This window comes from Triturus cristatus, chromosome 7 (genome assembly GCF_964204655.1).
Source record: "Triturus cristatus chromosome 7, aTriCri1.1, whole genome shotgun sequence".
NCBI classification, from domain to species: Eukaryota; Metazoa; Chordata; class Amphibia; order Caudata; family Salamandridae; genus Triturus; species Triturus cristatus.
Genome location: NC_140590.1, coordinates 783,854,004 through 783,872,537, shown reverse-complemented (window position 1 = coordinate 783,872,537; position 18,534 = coordinate 783,854,004). Strand labels below are relative to the sequence as shown.

The following is an 18,534-nucleotide window of genomic DNA, read 5'->3' as shown; positions in this document are numbered from 1 at the left end:
CAGAGACCACCATACCACCACGTACTTCTGTCGGCGGGGGTGAAAGAGGACTTGAGGATGTTGAAGTTTTTCCTACAGGATTTCAATGGCATTCCATTGGCAAGGGAGGGTGAAATGGTTTGGAACGTACAATTTTTTTTCAGACGCTGCAGGCAGCAAAGGCTTTGGCCTTTATTGGCAAGGAAAGTGGTGTGCAGAGCAGTGGCCAGCAGAATGGGGAAGGGGGGTAGGAGTATCGCATTTTTGGAGTTCGTTCCCCTAGTAGTGGCATTGTAGGGGGAACAATTGGCCCATAAGAAGGTGACTTTCATGATTGACAACATGGCAGTGGTAGAGATGGTAAACCGCCAGTCCACCAGGGACGTACAAGTGTTGAAGCTGTTGAGAATGTTTGTGTTGGGCTGTTTGCGCCATGATATAGCATTTAGAGTATTGCATGTACCAGGGGTGGACAATCGCACAGCAGATGCTGTGTCTCATTCACAGTGGGGGAGAATCCGTGGGCTAGCCAAGGACGCGGACAGAGCTCCGACACCCATGCCGCAGCAGTTGTGGTACGTGGGCAACACAGGATGCTACAACCTGTGGTAGGGTCCCTGGCACAATCCACGAGGATAGCATATTGCTTAGCTTGGGATGAGTTTCTGCTTTCAGGAGCGTGGCGGCATTCCACGATAGAGCATAGAAGGAAAGAGGTGATTCAATTTATTCTGGAACTGATTGACAAGGGGTTATATAGGGTGACAATCGCAGGTAAGTTAGAAGGAATTGCATTTGTTGGTAAACTGCTATGGGGTTATGCACCATCCGCCAGGGAGATCGGCACCCGGATGCTGGAGGGGTGGGCTAGAAAGCAAGGCCAGGTAGGACGGGCTAGAAAACTTCTGTCTTGGAACTTGGTGGGCAGGGTTATACAGATATTGCCTACGGTATGCTTGTACGGATATGAGACGAGCCTTTTCTTAACAGAGATGGTACGGATGTTTTTCGGGCCTTTCGGGTGTCAGAGTTGTTGGGTCTTAACTCAGGGGGAGGTATTGACTGGGAGGACGTGGTACCACGTCAGGATAGGGTGTGCATATGGCTGCGTAAGTCAAAAACGGATCAGAGGGGCGTGGGAAAATGGGTGTTGCTTCAGTTTTCTGACCCACAGTTGACTTTCCTTTGCAGGTGGAAAACGAAGTGGAGGGCTCTTTCTAGAACGCAGGTGGGGTTGATCTTTTTGCATGCGAATCGAAGCAGGGTTACAGCGTTTCAACTATGGTCAGTGCTGCGGAAAGCGCTCACGGAGTTGGGCATCGATGGTAGGGATTTTGGGACTCATTATTTCAGGATTGGGGCGGCTTTGGAAGCGAATAACAGGGGGTGGGGCCGGGGGGACATTATGAGGCTCGGTAGATAGTCCTCGGATTGTTACAGGCGATATGTTTGCAACGCAGCCAGGGGGGTTTCGCACGGTGGTGTTTCTTCCTCCTGTTCACGCAGTTGTTCTTGTTTCAGGTTCTGTGGCTGGCCCCCTCGCCAGAGAGATGTCCATTTGGATAGTGGGGCATTCATTTGTGAAGTGGGACCAGGTCCAGGCCCGCACCAGTTACTTTGGAGAGAATTTGGGTTTTAATAAAGATCTGTTTAAAGTGTCTTGGAGGGGAAGAGGGGGCATGCTCTGGAAGGAGCTTCTAAAGTCTATGAATGGTTTGTTGGTGGCTGGTAGGTGCCCTGGCATTTTGTTGCTTCGCTTAGGTGAGAACGATATGGTCAAAGAGAAGGGAAGAGTTTAATGAGGACCATGAAAAGGGATCTGGCACAGATAAAACGGCAGTGGTCTGAGTTCAGTCATTTGGGCAGAGTTTGTTCCCCGCAGGGTATGGAGAGGTGCAGTTAACCCTGGGGCAGTGGACAGGGCCAGGAGGAGCTCAATACGGAAATGGTTAGTTTTTGCAGGGAAATTGCGTTTGGGAGGATTGCGCATAGGGAAATCAGATTTGATGCGGTAGAATTTTTCAGGGGTGATGGTGTTCACCTGTCACGTATAGGCATGGATTTATATTTGTTGGAAATCAGAGAGGTGCTAGCCAGGGAATTGAATGTACAGAGTCACTAAGGTCTGCATCCCTATGACGAAGGGGGGGCAGTAAAAAGGGGATGCAGCGATTCCGCCTACGCTCCCTCTTTTTCCTGGGTAGCGGGGTTGTTAAAAGTTGGTCAGGATTGGCAGACGTTTTTGATTAAGTGTTGGAAGTTTGTGAGCAGGGGTAGGGAAAGGGTAGGCAGGTAGGCTAAGTTTAGAGTAGAGGTTTGATAGTTACAGTTGCAGATAGTCAGGTATGGGTTTGGGTTACATTGGAGGGCAGGATTTGTAACTGCAATACTGTGTAATGTGGTTGTTATGTAATATTATTATGTTATCGGCAGGGTGGGGGATTTGATGTGGGGATCGTAGGGGTGGGGAGGGAAGCAGGGGTCAGTTATTTTGATGTATAGTGAGGTTTTAGTTTTGTAAGGCAGTTGCCAGTGTTTTCATTGTGATATGCACCTGTTTCAATAAAGCGGCCTTTTACACACACAAATTTGGTCTCAGCTTGGCTTGCCCCCCTCCCTCCCAAGGGGGATTTGGGGGGCATCCGAACCCAGTGAGGTCTGCCCCCGGGCAGATTGGGAGGTGGAGGGACAGGCCGATTAGCGGCCATTTTGTAAATTGGGCTATTTTGGGAATAGCCCAATCATAGCCCAATAGGTAATAAATCCGGGCTCGTTGTGCTCCCAGCCACCATTTTAGGTTTGGTGACCTGGTGACTGGGAGCTGTGAGGGGAGTTAGTATTTTTGTCCCTCCCTCCCATCCTAAAATTTGCGATATTGGGTTTCCGTCAGATGGGGTCATTATGGCTTAATTCCTGGCTTAGTTTGTTGAGACAGGTGTTTAGGGGTATGCTAATTGTATGCTTGTCGCTTGGAACAGGTGCAAGCGGGGTTGTTAAAAGTTGGCCAGGATTGGCAGAAGTTTTTGGTTAAGTGTTGGAAGTTTGTGAGCAGGGTTTGGGAAAGTAGGTAGGTAGGCTAAGTTTAGAGTAGAGGTTTGGTAGTTACAGTTGCAGATAGGCAGGTAGGGGTTTGGGTTTCATTGGAGTGCAGGATTTGTAACTGCAATACGGTGTCATGTGGTTGTTATGTAATGTTATTATGTTATCGGCAGGGGGGATAATAGGGGTGGGGGGGAGCAGGGGTCAGTTATTTTTATGTATAGTAATGTTTTAATTTTTTAAGGCAGTTGCCAGTGTTTTCATTGTGATATGCACCTGTTTCAATAAAGCGGCCTTTTAGACACACACATTTGGTCTTGGTTTGGCTTGCCCCCCTCCCGCCCAATTCTGGTCCTAGAGACTGCTATTTTTGGGAGATCTTGGTCAGTTCCATGGCGTCCTATAAGTCATCTGCAACTTTCCCAGCACTTTTTCTTGTCTCTGCACAATTCTCATAAGTATATGCATGGCACACGCACCATTCAACACACCATTCTTTGCAATTTCGACATGGCTGCGCATTGCACAGTAAATTTGGTTCAGACTTAAATTTCTGATTTTGCACATGCGCAGCAACTGGTTTTGCAATGCATCAAGATAGGTAGATCTGCTCTACTGCGCATGCGCGCTGATGGAGAAGGACATGAGGCAAGAGGTACCTGAAGAAATGTCTACAGAGGCTGTGGTTAATCACCTGGGAATTTAACCCCTTCCCCGCTCATGACGGAACCACTCCGTCATGAGCCACGGTTGCGCTGTGCTCATGACGGAGTGGTTCCGTCATGCTGCGGCCGTTGGCCGCCGCTCCGCCCACGCGGCGCTAATTCCCCGCCTGTGCGGGCGATTAGCGCAGTGGGCGGAGACGTGATGGAACCACTCCGTCATGAGCACAGCGCCACGGCACTGCCCCCAAACCCCCCCCAGCGCCGCGGCCGAATTCCTGCCGCGTCGAAGGGGTTAAAGCATCTATTCATCCCGAGGCATGCTGAGAAGGCAGTTTGTAGTGAGTGTTGCTATGATTGTTCCAAATTGTTGAATAATGATGCTGCCATGTGTGGAACAAGAAGGGTGTTCTTCAGCATAAATGGTTATTTTCTTAGCATCAGTCTTAACTTTTACATACATGTTATACCGATTTTGTACGTTTTTCATGAGGGCTTTTAAAGTAGCGTCTTTGGGGCTATGTGTATGCTATTCAAAATAGTGTGTGTTCGGGAACTCGGAAATGTTTGAAAGTGCCTGTTCACGATCATGTCTGCTCAGGGTGGTTTGTTGTGTCTGTAAGAGTTCTGAAATAATTTTGCAGACCATCAACATCACCTCTCTAAAAGCCTGGAGATTATGAAAAACCAAACTTCTCCTTAAGGAGCCAGTATTCCCAAGAGGTGAAAATAGATTTAGAGAAGTGTGGGGAGAGAGTATGGTAAAATGGTGGATTTTCAACCACAGGCCATTTTCCGAAATACTGCCATCAAAAGTATTGTTCACCCTGTAAAAAATAATGTCCTATAGTTCTGGTATGGAATAGATAATATCTCTCAACACGGTACCATGGATTTGTGCTCCTTGGCTTATTAGGCCTGGGCTAAGCATAAAGGACACAGGGCCAGATTTATCATTATTTCAGACAGTGAAGCGCAGCAAGCCACCTCGTTGCGCTGTGTGAAAGGGAAAGGGCAGGAATGTGCTGAATTTAACATGATCTGACGCATACCTGTTGTTTCCTTGCACAGGCGCACATTGTGCACCCTAGCGCCAGTGCAGGCACCCTTGCTCCGTGGTGCAAGGGTTTCTGCGTTGCATGCAGAATTGTTTTTGTGTAGGAAGGCCCACTTCCTGCACAAAGACAATCCACTAAGGCATTTTCCTCTTTCCATGGGATCTGCAGAATGCAGCACACATAGGTAGAGGAAAAAAGCCAGGAAAAATAAAGCTATTTCTCCTCGTTACGCCTTTACTGTGGAGGCCTAGCATTTTTATGCATTCCCAGGTCTACCAGTGAGGGTAAATGTGGAAATGCATTAAAATCGATGGGTGGACTCGTGGGAAGAACCAAGCTCCACCCATGGAATGCCTCCCTGGGGCAAAGTAAAGCAACGCAACACAGCGATTTGCACTGCATTGCGTTTCTCAAGATTTATCAACCCGCGCAAGGCCACTCAAGGTGGCCTTGCTTGGCTAGATAAATCTGACTTAGTAGTTGTGTCACCCTCGTGCCTCCTGGCGTAGCACAGGGACGATGCAACTCAATGATAAATCTGTCCACCAGTGTCAGAGATACATTACGGCCAAACAGAGCCTGGTGGCCTGTGCTGCCTCATGCTCTTACATAGGTTTGCCAAATGTATTCATAATGGCTTTGTACCATCTTTCTAGTACTATCCTATACTAATTGTTGTTGACATAGTGGTAGTGGTATTGGTTCCTTGGGAAGCAAATAAAGAACAGAATTCAGAGATGCACTGATTTGTTAAATGAAAGTCCAACTTTGAAAACGTGTGGGCAGATTTATCAACAAGTTGCCTCGCCTTTGTGCCACGCAAGCTGTGTGCTAACATCTATATTAATGTATTTGTAACACAAATTTGTGAATTGTAGTCACTTAATATTTGTTGTGTGATAGCAGTATATTTAACAGAGCATGATTTTAAAATTAGATTTTTCTTTTAATTACCAGACAAATATTCATTTGGAGGCACTCATTTGTGTTATTTTTTGCGTCTCGTAACGGTGTTTAAACTTTGATGAGCACTTTACTTTGGTCACCCTACTGTCAATACATGATTTACGCCATCTTAAACATACATTTGAACAGTAGACAACTCTTAACCAGAATTAGGGGCCTTACATGGGGTAGGTACAGTAATTGTGTGAGCTATTGTAGCTGCTGTGCAGACTGTGCTACATTTCAAAAACAGAGAAAATATATCACAGGTCATGGAAGAACATAACTAGGCCTGGGGGGTGAACTCCCCTCCGTTTGCAGAGTTTACGTCGTTTTCCACACTCGGTACTCCACGGAACATGCAGAGTTTTTTCTCACTTGCCAACGTTAAGTTGGCGAGCGTGAGCGAGGAAAATCCAATGCTAGACCACCTCCCAGCAAGATTCTTCAATGCGGGCGGTCACGGATGGTCTCGACTGCTCGAGTTGAGAAACCTTCCGCTCGCGTTGAGGAAGGTGACGCTCGAGTAGAACATCCAGGGGTGTAACACAGGCCCCCGCAGCTCAGGGGGCCCCCTCAGCACAGCACTCTGGCTGGAGATCTACTGATTGAGGCTGGAGGGGGCACCTCCACATATCTTGCAGGGAGGCCCCCTCAAGTTTGGTTACGCCAGTGAAAACATCTACTCAAGTGGCAGAAAGAAGCAGAGCCCTCTTGCGCTGCCCATAGTGCCGTTTGTGCTGATTTTCTACCACGGTGCAAATACCGGGCGCTAAAAATCAGCACAAACGGTGTGACCTTAAGCACTATGTCACTTGTAGAACTCCACGAAGCGCAGCAGAGTTTTTTGGTCACTTCACGGAGATCCACGTAGTGGAACTTCACAAACTCTGCCTAGGCCTACACATACCACATGATACACTGAAACAATATGCAACATCCATGATAATGAAGCTAACATAAAACGGATGCCTTGATTTAGAGTTTGGCAGACGGGCTACTCCGTGACAAACATGATGAATATCCCGTCCACCCTTATGACAAGCGCCATAGGATAAAATGCACTTGCAATACAATGGGTTTGACATCCATCACATTTGTGACGGAGTAACGTGTTCCCCAAACTCAAAATAAAGTCCCTGATCTTCAAATATAGGGGCATATTCTCAAGGAGCTATCGTCGAGTTAACGGCATTTTATCGCAGCCAAAGTTGCAATAAACTTATCGCCCCATTCACATGCTGGTGTCAACAGCCCATAACACCAGTTTACCCGTGATAGTAGCTGCAAAAAACATCGCCACAGATGACCCCGGCAACTTTCGCTAATGAGATGCAGAGTAGGCGTTCCTGTGCAAAAAGCCGTGACCACACCACTCCGCAACATTCTCAACAACCAGCCAGATCGGCGATAAGATCACAAAACATGCGATAAGGCACGTTAGCAGCAGGAAGTTAACACCTGCTCCGACCTGGTGCAAAGTCGGACAACAACCCGCACAGAACAGAGCCAAACATGAACAACAACAGATGCGCCCGGGCAACTGAACATGCAGCCCGGAGCCCCAATAGGGCAACAACACCCACCGCCACCACCCCCAGGACCCCCCGGATCCCCCTGCCCCCCACCCGGATCAACACTGAGGCAGCTCAGACAAAGACAGCGACCTGCTGAAAACGCACCAACCTCACAGACCCAACACCAGGGAACGTCATTGCACACCACAGGCTCAAAAGGACAACCATCCTACGCATCCTGACCTCCATTGCCCACAGGCCGACGGTACCAACACAGCAGACAACCAACATCCCTCAGCAGACAAAGCTGCTGGCTGTGCCGCACCTGTTGGCCTCTGGGACCTGCCAACCAACAACCGCCAGAGTCCGAGGAGTCTCACAGCTAGCCACATCCAAGCCCCCCCCAACTGTCTTGGATGTCTTCATCAGCTTGGTACCACACTACCTATCCTTCCCCCACACTGCGTAGGAACAGCTGGAGACCAAGCAAGGCGTCAAAGCCATAGTTGGCTTCCTTCACGTGTCAGGGGGCAATTAAATGCACACATGTCCTATTTGTGCCCCCTGGTGACACAGCACACAGTATCCGCTACCGAAAGCACACACATACCATCACTGTGCAGGCAATAGTGGACCACCTGGGAATCTCCACCAACCTCGACGCAAACCACCAATTCCGAGTGCATGAGTCCTACATCTTCTGACAGCCCTTCATCACCTTGCGCTTCCTGGCTGGCACCTACGGAAATGCGTACCAAACGAACACACCATACACCTCAACTCTACAACCATGCAACTCACAACACTGGGAATGCATAAGTCACAAACTCACATACATCATGCCAAACAACATGCCCACCCACCAGACATGACAGCACAACTCAATCTGGCAACCTGGGCCAGCCATGCACATAAGCCATCAACTGCATGGCACCTCAGCCACACGATGGCAGATTGTGGGAAGAGGTGGGGACCAGGCATGTGCGATGGAGGCAACTGACCGATGAATAACAATGTACACAATGCCAAGTGTGGCGTCGAAGCGATGGCCAGACTGCAGTATGCAGACCACACACATATCCATGTCGACATACACCGCTGGTGTATGGAGTGCAGTCGACGCAGCCATGTCACCCCAGCCAGTGGGGAAGATTCCGGAAATGTAGCTTGTTACGTCCCCCACTGTAAGCGTGAGCGGAGTGGGCTGGCCCGGCGTACGGCGGGCACTCGCAGGGGTGTGAATAAAAAGCACATAGCTCCGGGCATGGTCCTCTTCCGGAATGCCCAACGACTATGCCAGGGCGGCGCCCCTCACCCCACCACGAGGCCGACGCCATCGCCGTGAGCGGTGTTGCCTACGTTCCTGTGCACCTGCTGCACCCCGGGCCGCAGGGCCCCGTACCAGGCCTGCCAGGCCCGGCGCACCCAGGTCTCAATGCACACCTGCCGACACCGGCGTGTGTCGATGAGGGCCAACCACGTGCCGGTGCAAACTCCAAGCCCAAGTGCCGCAAACCTGGCGGCCTCCTCAGACCATCACGGCCTCCGTGACACCGGCCCGCTGTACTCCCTTCTCATTGACGTACTCCACCTGCATGCATAGCGGAAAAGTAGGTCACACATTTGGAACTTAAGGCCCGATCTAGGTAAAAGCGAAATACCGAGTCCTTAATAGTGAATTTTACCGATTCGCTATTAAGGACTCGCAAAATTGAATGTAGGTAGGAATCGCTACAATATTATCAATTCCTTAACATTCCTTAATAACGAATCCCAAATTGAGATTAGCTAATAAGGAATACCTACGCATTCATTCCTATGGGCTAGGAGGCCCATAGGAATGAATGGGAAGATATTCACTATTAGCGATTCGGTATTAAAGAATGGCAAATAGCGGGCCAAAAGGGTGCCAGGGTGTAAAAAGGACACCCTGTTGCACCCCTGAAATGTGCATGTGTGCACATGTGGCGCACATACATGCCCTAAGGGCATGAATGTGTAGCACATGGCACTTTAAAAAAGCAAAAAAGTGCTTTTTACAGGAAATCGCTAATTACCACCAACTTGTAGTTGGTGGTAATTAGCGATTTCTTAAGGCCAAAGTGCACTTACTTTTGTGCTACTTACATTGCATTTAAGGAATCTCAATTCCCGATTCCTTAAATGCAAGAGCAAATTAAGGAATCACAATTTTGCGATTCCTTATTTTGCTAGTAGGTTTAAACTCACCTACATTGCTCGCAGCCAAATAGCGATCGGTAACACTGGAATTCTGCTAATTTCAGCGTTACCGATGGCTATTTGGCCACTTACATCTGGCCCTTAGTCTTGATTACACTATGGCAGAGAACATCAATTATGGCAGATGTTATCTCACTATACTCCCATCGATGTGGTGCCACCAAGTCTGTGCATAGCATTCCATCCACAGGTGTCCGTGGGCCCACGCGGACTACTGCCCTCGGGCCACGCTGCGTTCGAGTCGTTTGCACATGTGGGACTGAGTCTTGATTTGTCAATGGCAGAGTACATATCATTGCACGCAAGAAGAGGTGTAAGAGGATGACGCGTTTCAGTCTGGAGGATAAAAGGATCATCATTACGGAGTAATCGAACACTACCGACAACTGCCCTAGTGTCACTAACTCTGCATCGCAAGACAACGACACGTGGCTGTGGGCCCTTGCTGACCGCTGCCTCCGGCCTACGCTGCGGGTGTTGTCCGAGTACGCACATTAATGCAGAGTTTACATCATTGTACTCCCTTTGATGTGGTGACACCAATTATGTCTCTGGCATCCCAACCACACGTGTCTGTGGGCTCTTGATGACTACGCCGTTGGCTTACACTGCGTTCCAGCAGGCTTCACGGCAATCCAATCTAGTCCATACCAGGCGGGACACATCATCGTCGCTGACTGAACACCCGCTCGGCTCTGGTGCATTTGACTCCGTCAACCACAAGTCACCCCCAAATGTCATGTCAATGTCGCGTGTTAAGAGTTCCAGGAGGAGCTCGCTGAACCGCATCTGGCCCGTGCTGACTGCTGCCTCAGGCCTACACTGCGGTCGAGTAGGCCACACTATTCAAATTCAGTCTTGATTTATTAATGGCTGACTTGATGTCATTGTACAGGCCTCAACGCAGACTGCATCCCCTTTCAGCCCCGGTGCCACCAAGTCTGTTCCCTGAGACCCATAGACACTTCCTGGTTGAACTTTTATGGCGACTGAGTCCATGGTCTTGGGGTTGTCGTCGCCATCATGTCGGTGATACTGACTTTGTGGCTAAAATGATGCAGGGGCATTTCACTCCTCCATTTGCTGCTTCCAGACAGCTTCCACCCTCTGCATCATGCCCTGGAGGACACCTTCCACTGTCCCCCGCAACCCTCCACCACATGCACCTCGGACATTGATGAGGACCCGCTCAGCTCGCGTGGCCCATCTGACTGCACCGCAAGTCACCGTCCTGTGGCGGGGTGCCTGTACCGGCCGCAGTGCATCCGGGGCCACTAACTCTGTGTTGGTCAGGTCCGGGACCCCTTCTTCTGAGATATTGGATGGCCTCTGTGGCGATGGCCTTGGGGTCATCAACGCCATGTGTCTGTTGCCCTGCGCTGTCCGCTGCCTCGGGCCTCAACTGCGGCCCAGCAGGGCTCACCCATCAAATTGAGCCCTGACTGGCCCGGACGTCGCATCACCGCAGGAGGCACATGCCACCACTGCCAGGACCAACTCCAACTGCCAGTGTCGAAACGGTCGTACTGGCAGACTGACAGAGTTGCTCGCACCTGTCGTGGATGCCATCTTCTGCCTGATCGCCTGCTCAGCACTCCAGGAGCCGCTAACTCAGTGCACCACGAATCATCGTCCATTACCGTTTTGGTTATGTGCTGCGGAGAGCTCACGCAGCAAGGTCACCTCAGGCAGTGTGGGAGACCTGGGACGGCGATGAGGAAGATGATGTAGGTGTGACACCCCCCCACTGCAGCTGAATCAGGAATGTCCAGGAGGGACACAATCCTAGACATTTTCATCACATGAGCACGCTCAGCTCTGGGCCCCAACCTCAGGGCACTGAAACTCATGGACACTTCTATGTGTATGTTGGGTGACCTCTGTACTTGCTCTGGCTCCCTCCATGTTGCTCAGCAGTTGACTCTGTTATGCAGGTGTTTTCTGTTTCCATTGCACTGGTGTCCACTGTTCAAGTTGTTGCCAGCATCAAGCACTCCGTGCGGGCTGCCTTATACTCACCCCACACACATCCAGCACAGGCGTCATTGTACATGTGGCCCTGCCAATAGAGGAGCCTGGCGCACGTGCCCGTAGCCAGTTCAACATGATATCTACGTGTGTCCCTGTCGTCTTGTTGTATGCATGAGGGCCCTGGGCCCCAGGACATTACATTGTGCTGTGTACAGCAGATGCAGACATGTCAGCGCAGGCAGCAGGTTAGAGCTTGGACATGTAGCTTTGTCGTCACACACTCAATTCATAAGGGCAGTGGACTGGGCCATCGTACGCAGAGCCAATGTGGGTGTGTGACTGATATGTCCGTGCCCCTGGGCGTGGTTCTGTACTGGGAATGTGGGTCTGCATGTGTCTCTAAGGCAGTGTGGGTCTCCTTTGTGGGGTGTAGGTGGTCGCTGAAGGGTAATAGACACCCACGTATGTGATCTAGTTCGCCTTCCATGGGTTCGGACCACACCCGCACCTGTTCGGACATCTCCTTTTGCCGTTCTGACACCTGGCATTGGGGTGCCATGTGTGGGTCGGTGAAGTGTTGTGAGACTGCCGTGCTTGCGGGTGCTTCATGCTGTGTGATCTGTTGCAAGGGCTGGGTTCTCCTTTAAGTAGCTTGGCTGCCCTAGTTCTGGTGGGGGGTTGCGTGGGATGTCCATGGGCTGTTGTAGGGCGTTGGTGTCGAAGGTGTGGTGATCCTCTCCGGCATCACTGATGTGTGATCTTCTGTGCTCTGCTGGAGGTGTTGTGTGTCCCTCTGCAATGTGGAGGGGAGATGCATGTTGACATTGTGTTGACATGTGTGTTGGTGCATTGTTCTTGTTTACATGCAGACTGTATGACAATGTACATTGTGACTGTTTTGGAGATGCAGGATTTAGATGCGGGACAGTGTACATTTGGACTACTTGACGAATATGAGGTTTTACGGATACATTTCCATTTCACAGTTTACAGCTCTGTCAGATGTAGTGGGCCTGTTTCTGCGCGTGTGCGGAGCCAGTTGTGTCCTCTGTTCTGCAGTATCGGGGTTGCACATTGTACAACATTTTCGTCAATATGGATGTGCTGGTATTGCTATGTGTGTGTGCTGCAGTGTGGCACGGGGATGAGGGACATGATCCAGGGTCATTGTGGGTGTGCAGTGTGCTACACATAGTTGTGCATTTGTGCCATTGTACTCATCTCCCCCCGCCTCCCCAGTCCCTGGTCTTTACTCACCCTGTTGATGTTGTGTCAGGTCCTCCCAAGCTGTGTCTGCACTCCAGACTCCTTGCACCGTCTCCGCACTGTAGACTGTGGCCTCCGTTTCTTCTAGCTCCTCCTGTGGCACAGGATTCCCACCTTCTGTCGCCGTTGCTGCCTTCCTGTTGGCAGCGGCTTTGTGCCTGGTTTAGATTTGCACATCATGTCAGCGCCTCTTGGCCTCCTCCATTGGCCTCCTCGACACTACGACTGCATTCCAGGTGGTCTAATTGGGGGTCAGTTGATGGTTGTGTTCTGTCACCTCAGTGACGCTGGTCTGGTTTTGCTGCGGACTGCACCCCGTCTTCCTCTCCCTCTTCTCTTTGGCCTTCCCCGAGCACGTTGTTCCTTGCTGGTGGTCTGTGGGGCTTGTGGGTTTCGCGTTGGCCTCTGCGCTCGGTCAGGGTGCATCCATGTTGCTACGCACTTTGGATTGTTTCTGGTGTGTTGTTTTTGTCTCTTTTATAGTGCATTTTCCCACCAGACGCGTGGGATTTGCAGGCCTACCGCTGGTTTGCTCCCATGGATACCTGTAAATTCATTGTGTCAGCTATTATTGCTTCCCACCTTGATTATTGTTATTCCCTGTGGTGTGCACACTCTAAGAAACTCAATAGACTGCAGGCAATCAAAAACTAAGCTGCTAAAGTGATTGTTCAAACCAATGCAAAGCATATTCTTCTCAAATTACATTGAGCACTCATTCTTAAAAGGATTCTTTTCAGCTCTCTGGGCATAGAACAGAACATAACATAACACAAAACAACACGACCGGACTGGACATGACATGACATAACATAGTATAACATAACATAACATGCAAAAGGATCACACAGTAGTGCTCATCCAGCATAGTACTAAACCAGAAGATAAAATTTGCCAGTGGAAATTTCATTTCATTTAGGCTCCCAAGTTAGCATTTTTTGGTAAATATGAGTCATGGCGCGATAAAATCGGTATCTCATTCGTTAACATATTTATACCTTCACATTTATATTTTGCTTTAGGAAGTATAAATGGGGAGGGTGGCTTTCTGCATGCTGTGGTACTTTTTACTTCATCAGTGTTGTGATAGAATCCCAACATGGAAGTGATTTTACTGTTAACCCCATAATGCTTGCACAGAGTAATATGTACAGATATTGCATTTCTGTACATATTTACTGCAAATAAATTCCAGTGTATATGATGGAAGGTCAGTATCATTGCAGGGTTATAATAGTCAAAAGCAATATAAAAACGTGTAAACCCAATGGAAAAGGGGGTGTACATTATATAATAAAAGTCCCTGAAGAGTAAAACGTTGTAAGTACCTACAAGCTTCATACTCAAACGTGTAAATAAAAGAGTAAATCATTAACAATCATTGAACAAAACCTAGGGCCTCATTTATGAAAAGTGTTGCATCTCTGGGGGAAAAACAGCGATGCAACATTTTTCATTGCTCCCTCCTTGCGACACCATGGACGCGCCATATTTACACTACAGCACTCCATGTCGCAAGGATTGACCAAATATGCCAGGAATCCTGACATATCTGGTGGCGCAGTAATGATGCATTGCTGGAGTGTGTCGGCCAACTAACGCAACTCCAGCAATGGCAGGCAGAAGGATTTGACGCAGTCAAGTCGTAGAAGTGGCGCAGTGAAATCTCATGAATTTCACTGAACCTTCTATGAGCCTTTTGTTACGTGGGAACGCCCACCCTGCATACATTATACCTGACTCAGGTATAATGTAGCGCAGGCACGTACCAAGTGACTATCTGCTTAGATGCATCACTTTGTAAATAGGTTGCAGTAGGGTGCATTGATTACGCTGCTGCAGCATCTGAAAAGTGATGCAACTGCGGCGTAAGGTCTTCATAAATAAGGCCCATACTGTTTAGGGAAAGCTATTCTTTCTCTTTAACTTGAATTATCTTGAATTATTTGACAGTGTCAGGCATTAACACTCAATTAAAGCAATTAAAGTTAAATATAGAAAAAAAAGTTGGAAACATAACCCCAGTAATACTTGGAACATATCCCTGGCTCAACATAACCCCTGACTCTGGGTCCTATAAAGGTTTGCCTGTTGCTTGTCATTCCCTGTTACGTTCTCCTCACCCACTGCCATGGGATGCAAATGAATATTGAATGAGGTATTAATTTCTATGGAGTGAGAGGAATGAGGGTCAACTAATGTCAGTAGAGTGGAGCTATAGGCAGGGGGCTAGAAAAAGATGGAAGAAAGTCCTATCCAAGGCGGACACAAGGCTTGAATGGCAGGGGCAGTATGTCTGAGTCGAGTGGAGTGCGGCTAATGCAGGTGCGTCACAACCTCTTAGGTCAGCTTCGATAGCCTTGGGTATTTGTTTTCCACTACCCCCCAATTTACCCTTCCTCTGTGTCAGATTTTACGACTTCTTTGGGTTAGTCAGTGTACACCGTTCATCACCACTACTGCTTTCTGAGGGGGTGATTTTCAAACATTTTGTACTGGGTTAGCTTCACAAAAGTGACGTTAACCAGCACAAAATGTTTTTGGGGGAATTTACTTTCCAGCGCAAAACTTGTTTTGCACTGGAAAGTATCCTAAAAGTGGGGCAAAGCACTGCTTTGCGTTACTTAGCTCCAAGGGGGTGTTACATCGGAGGTACATGGGCGTTCCAAAGCAACCACCCATGCCATTTGACGCAAAACCCTATATACAAAGAATTGTAGGCAGGGTTTTGCGCCAAACGTTAATGCCACTTAAAAGGAGGCGGTAACAGGTGAAATATTTTGATTTCGACATTTGTTTCCTACTTTGCATGCGTGCTGCATTGTGCAGCGCACATACGAAGTGGGAAACGATTTTAAACTTGTTTAAGCATGATATTTTGTACAGGAAGGTTATCCTTCCTGTACAAAACAGATGCTAGACTCATGCACACACCCTAGCGCTTTGGCACTAAGGTGTGTGCGTGGCACACGGCAGCTGAAATTAGAGCCGGCGCTAGGGAAAGGGGAGGAGAGAGTCATATCTTTGTAGATGTGGCGCTCTCCTACTCCCTCCCTGTCGTGCAACGCAGCTCAGCCTCTTTGGGGGGTGTGCAGCGTTGTGTGCGTTTTTTGAAAATCTGAACCTGAGAGTTTAAACCGCCTTGCTGATATGGATGTGGAGCTCCCACTGGGATCCTAGTAGAGATACCTACTGCCTGCAAACTCCATGCTCACATACACAGTGAGGAGCATTTGTATCCAAACTCCCTTTGACTCAGGTTTGCTGTGAATTGGTTCCATCTCTGAGTCTCTTGTCTGTAGCAGAGATATCGGAATAAGCGAACAGGGTCATCCTGCATTTGGAGATGGCCTTTTGGTCTAGCCACTTCCATTCTGCTTTCTTTCATGGCTTTGCCTTGGAAATTTAATATGATTGTGGGGCCTCCTCTTCTGCTGGATGTTGTCGATTTGGGGGACCTCAAGCAGTAGCTCAATCATATCCCTCCAGCTATTGTTTCCTGTGGCACCCCTAAAGTCTAGAACCTTCACTTCACCAGGAAACTTTTCAAACCTCCGTTTTCTGTGTCTTCCAATAATCACATATTTATTGGCCCTGAAATCATTTTCCAATAACACTGTTTTCCAGTCCGTGACACACTGATGTGTCACAGAAGTTGCTATCCCCTCCTGTGCTCTAGTAATGTTTACTTATGTCCAGTTAGGCTCCCCAGGGTTGACATTCTCTTCCTTCTTGAACTGCATCACTATGACTTCTAGGGCCGTCACAGGTACCCGCTACCCACCAAATTTGGTACTCAGGACTGAGTTATTCATATTTTTCTAATGGGGAGTAGTCCTGTAGAGAGTTCCCTATTCCTTCCACCATCATGCAATATCTTCTAATAAAAAGAAGTCTGCTTTTTGCTTCTTCTTCTGTTTCGTAGTAGGGTTGGATATTGCATTTAGGCAGGTCATTCTTGTCAACCAGGTAGAAGGAGACCTGATCCTGGTGCAAGTCACTTCTCTCTTAGAAGGCTCTTCCGGATGTGTCTGCAAGTCCTACTTCTCTGTCACTGAACTGTCAGTTGCTGTGTGATGACGGCGGTGATCACTTACCTCCTCCTGTCAAGAATCAGTCTTACCAAGCTGCAAGGATTGCGAGGTCAGAAATGCTACAGGAATCGAATAGCAAGAGAATTGCATCTGTATTGTCCACTTTCTCAGTAGTGGTGTCAATATGGTGTCCGTACCAGACGAATTTCCACTTTGCTCAAACAAAGGCTTCCCAAAATGATGATGACCAGTGCCCCGTACATTATATTTTGTATCAGAACTGATCTTTCAGGTATATGAGAACAAGGACTTGCAACATTAGGTGGCCTGGCAACTGGGGCACTTTGGGAGTTTCTCATATTTGTGCAGTCTGTCACCGGCCTTCCTTCCGAGAGCACACCTTGTCTTTCTTTTCTGGTTTATCTTCTATAGCAGCGACCTGTATAAAAACTCCCCTTCTTGTTGCTTTTTTTCACCTCCTCGACAATGCTTCCTCGATTCCAGTCTGGCACATGCTGTGGGTCAAGAGTCCCTGAAGCCTGAAGTGGTGAGAGGAATAGTGTGTCTGCTGTTGAATGCTTCAGTCTGTTTTCATACCATCTAAAAGTAATACAAAACATATCAATGTATATTGCATGCTATTTTTGAGTAGTTCTACGTTTAAAGGAAAGTTACTGATAAAAAAGCAGTTGCACTTTACTGCAAAGTACAAGAAGTACATTTGTTGTTAAAAGACTTGCACCAGCACTTTACCCAAACCATACCAACCGCATTAATGAAGAGCATCTGAACGCTATTTTTAGGTAGTTGAATTTTTTAAGAGAAAGTTATTGACAAACATCAGTTGCACTTTACTGTGAAGTACAATAAGTATATTGGTTGTTAAAAGACTTGCACCAGCACTTTACCAAAACCATATCAACCGTATTAATGAAGAGCATCTAAATGCTTTTAACCTACATAATGAAATTTATGTTAACCTTCTAGAATTATTACTATTTTTTGAAGATGAATGATTTTTTGTTTACTAAGCTGTAAGTGCTATGTGTGATTATCCGACAAAAGTTTTGTAAAGGTTTGTGAAAACAGCCATGAACAATGTAGCTTTTATTATCATATCAATGTTTGTATTTTATATAGTAGATGGTGGTATTGCTCAAGGCTGTTGCAGTGTTTCTCTCTTTCCTAACCCTTGTTCTCATTTTCACTAGCTTCGAATTGTAGAACCTTTTTATCCTAATAAGTACTTACATTTGTTTCTCTTGTTGCAGGCAGAGAACTGTGTGCTGGCATTCACCTTAACGTGCCATTGGTTTCTGCCAGTTGGCCAGGTCTTCTAATGGATCATTCAGCCAATCCTTTTGCCTCTCATGCGCAAGCTATTAAAACGGACAAAAAGACATGAAAACTGCTAAAGAGGAAAGAGCTATTTTACTGGACCAGTCAAACCACCTACAGAACAGGACCACATCATTACCTGGTGCCCCTATCTCTAGTCCCTTTGGTGTACCAACTTGACACTACAGATAATGGTGCTAGTGCTACTAAAACTACCATCAACTACCCCAATGTCTGTTACAAGTTCAGCTTGGCACCTTCTATTAAATTTTCTGGAAAACCAATATTATTCTCTGCATTTCTGGCACAGAGAGTTACACTGTATGAACATACACCATCAGTTGAATAATGATGGGCCACTTGTATCATTATTTCAAATAGCGATGACCTCATTGCGATTTTCTGCGAATCGCAATTAGGTAATGCTATTCCTAATGTGTGAAACTCTTTTGAGTTTCATTAGCGATTCCTAATGGGTCACAAT

At 47.8% G+C, this 18,534-nt stretch overlaps 1 long non-coding RNA gene across 1 annotated transcript in view; it reads left to right on the top strand.

Annotated features, from left to right (window-relative positions):
* The window catches only part of LOC146810560 (uncharacterized), a 56,987-nt gene extending 38,653 nt beyond the window's left edge, over positions 1–18,334 (top strand). Inside the window, exon 2 of the long non-coding RNA XR_014965702.1 lies at positions 17,984–18,334. This is a non-coding gene — a long non-coding RNA (uncharacterized LOC146810560). The remainder of the gene's footprint in view (positions 1–17,983) is intronic.
* Positions 18,335–18,534: the final 200 nt, after the last annotated feature.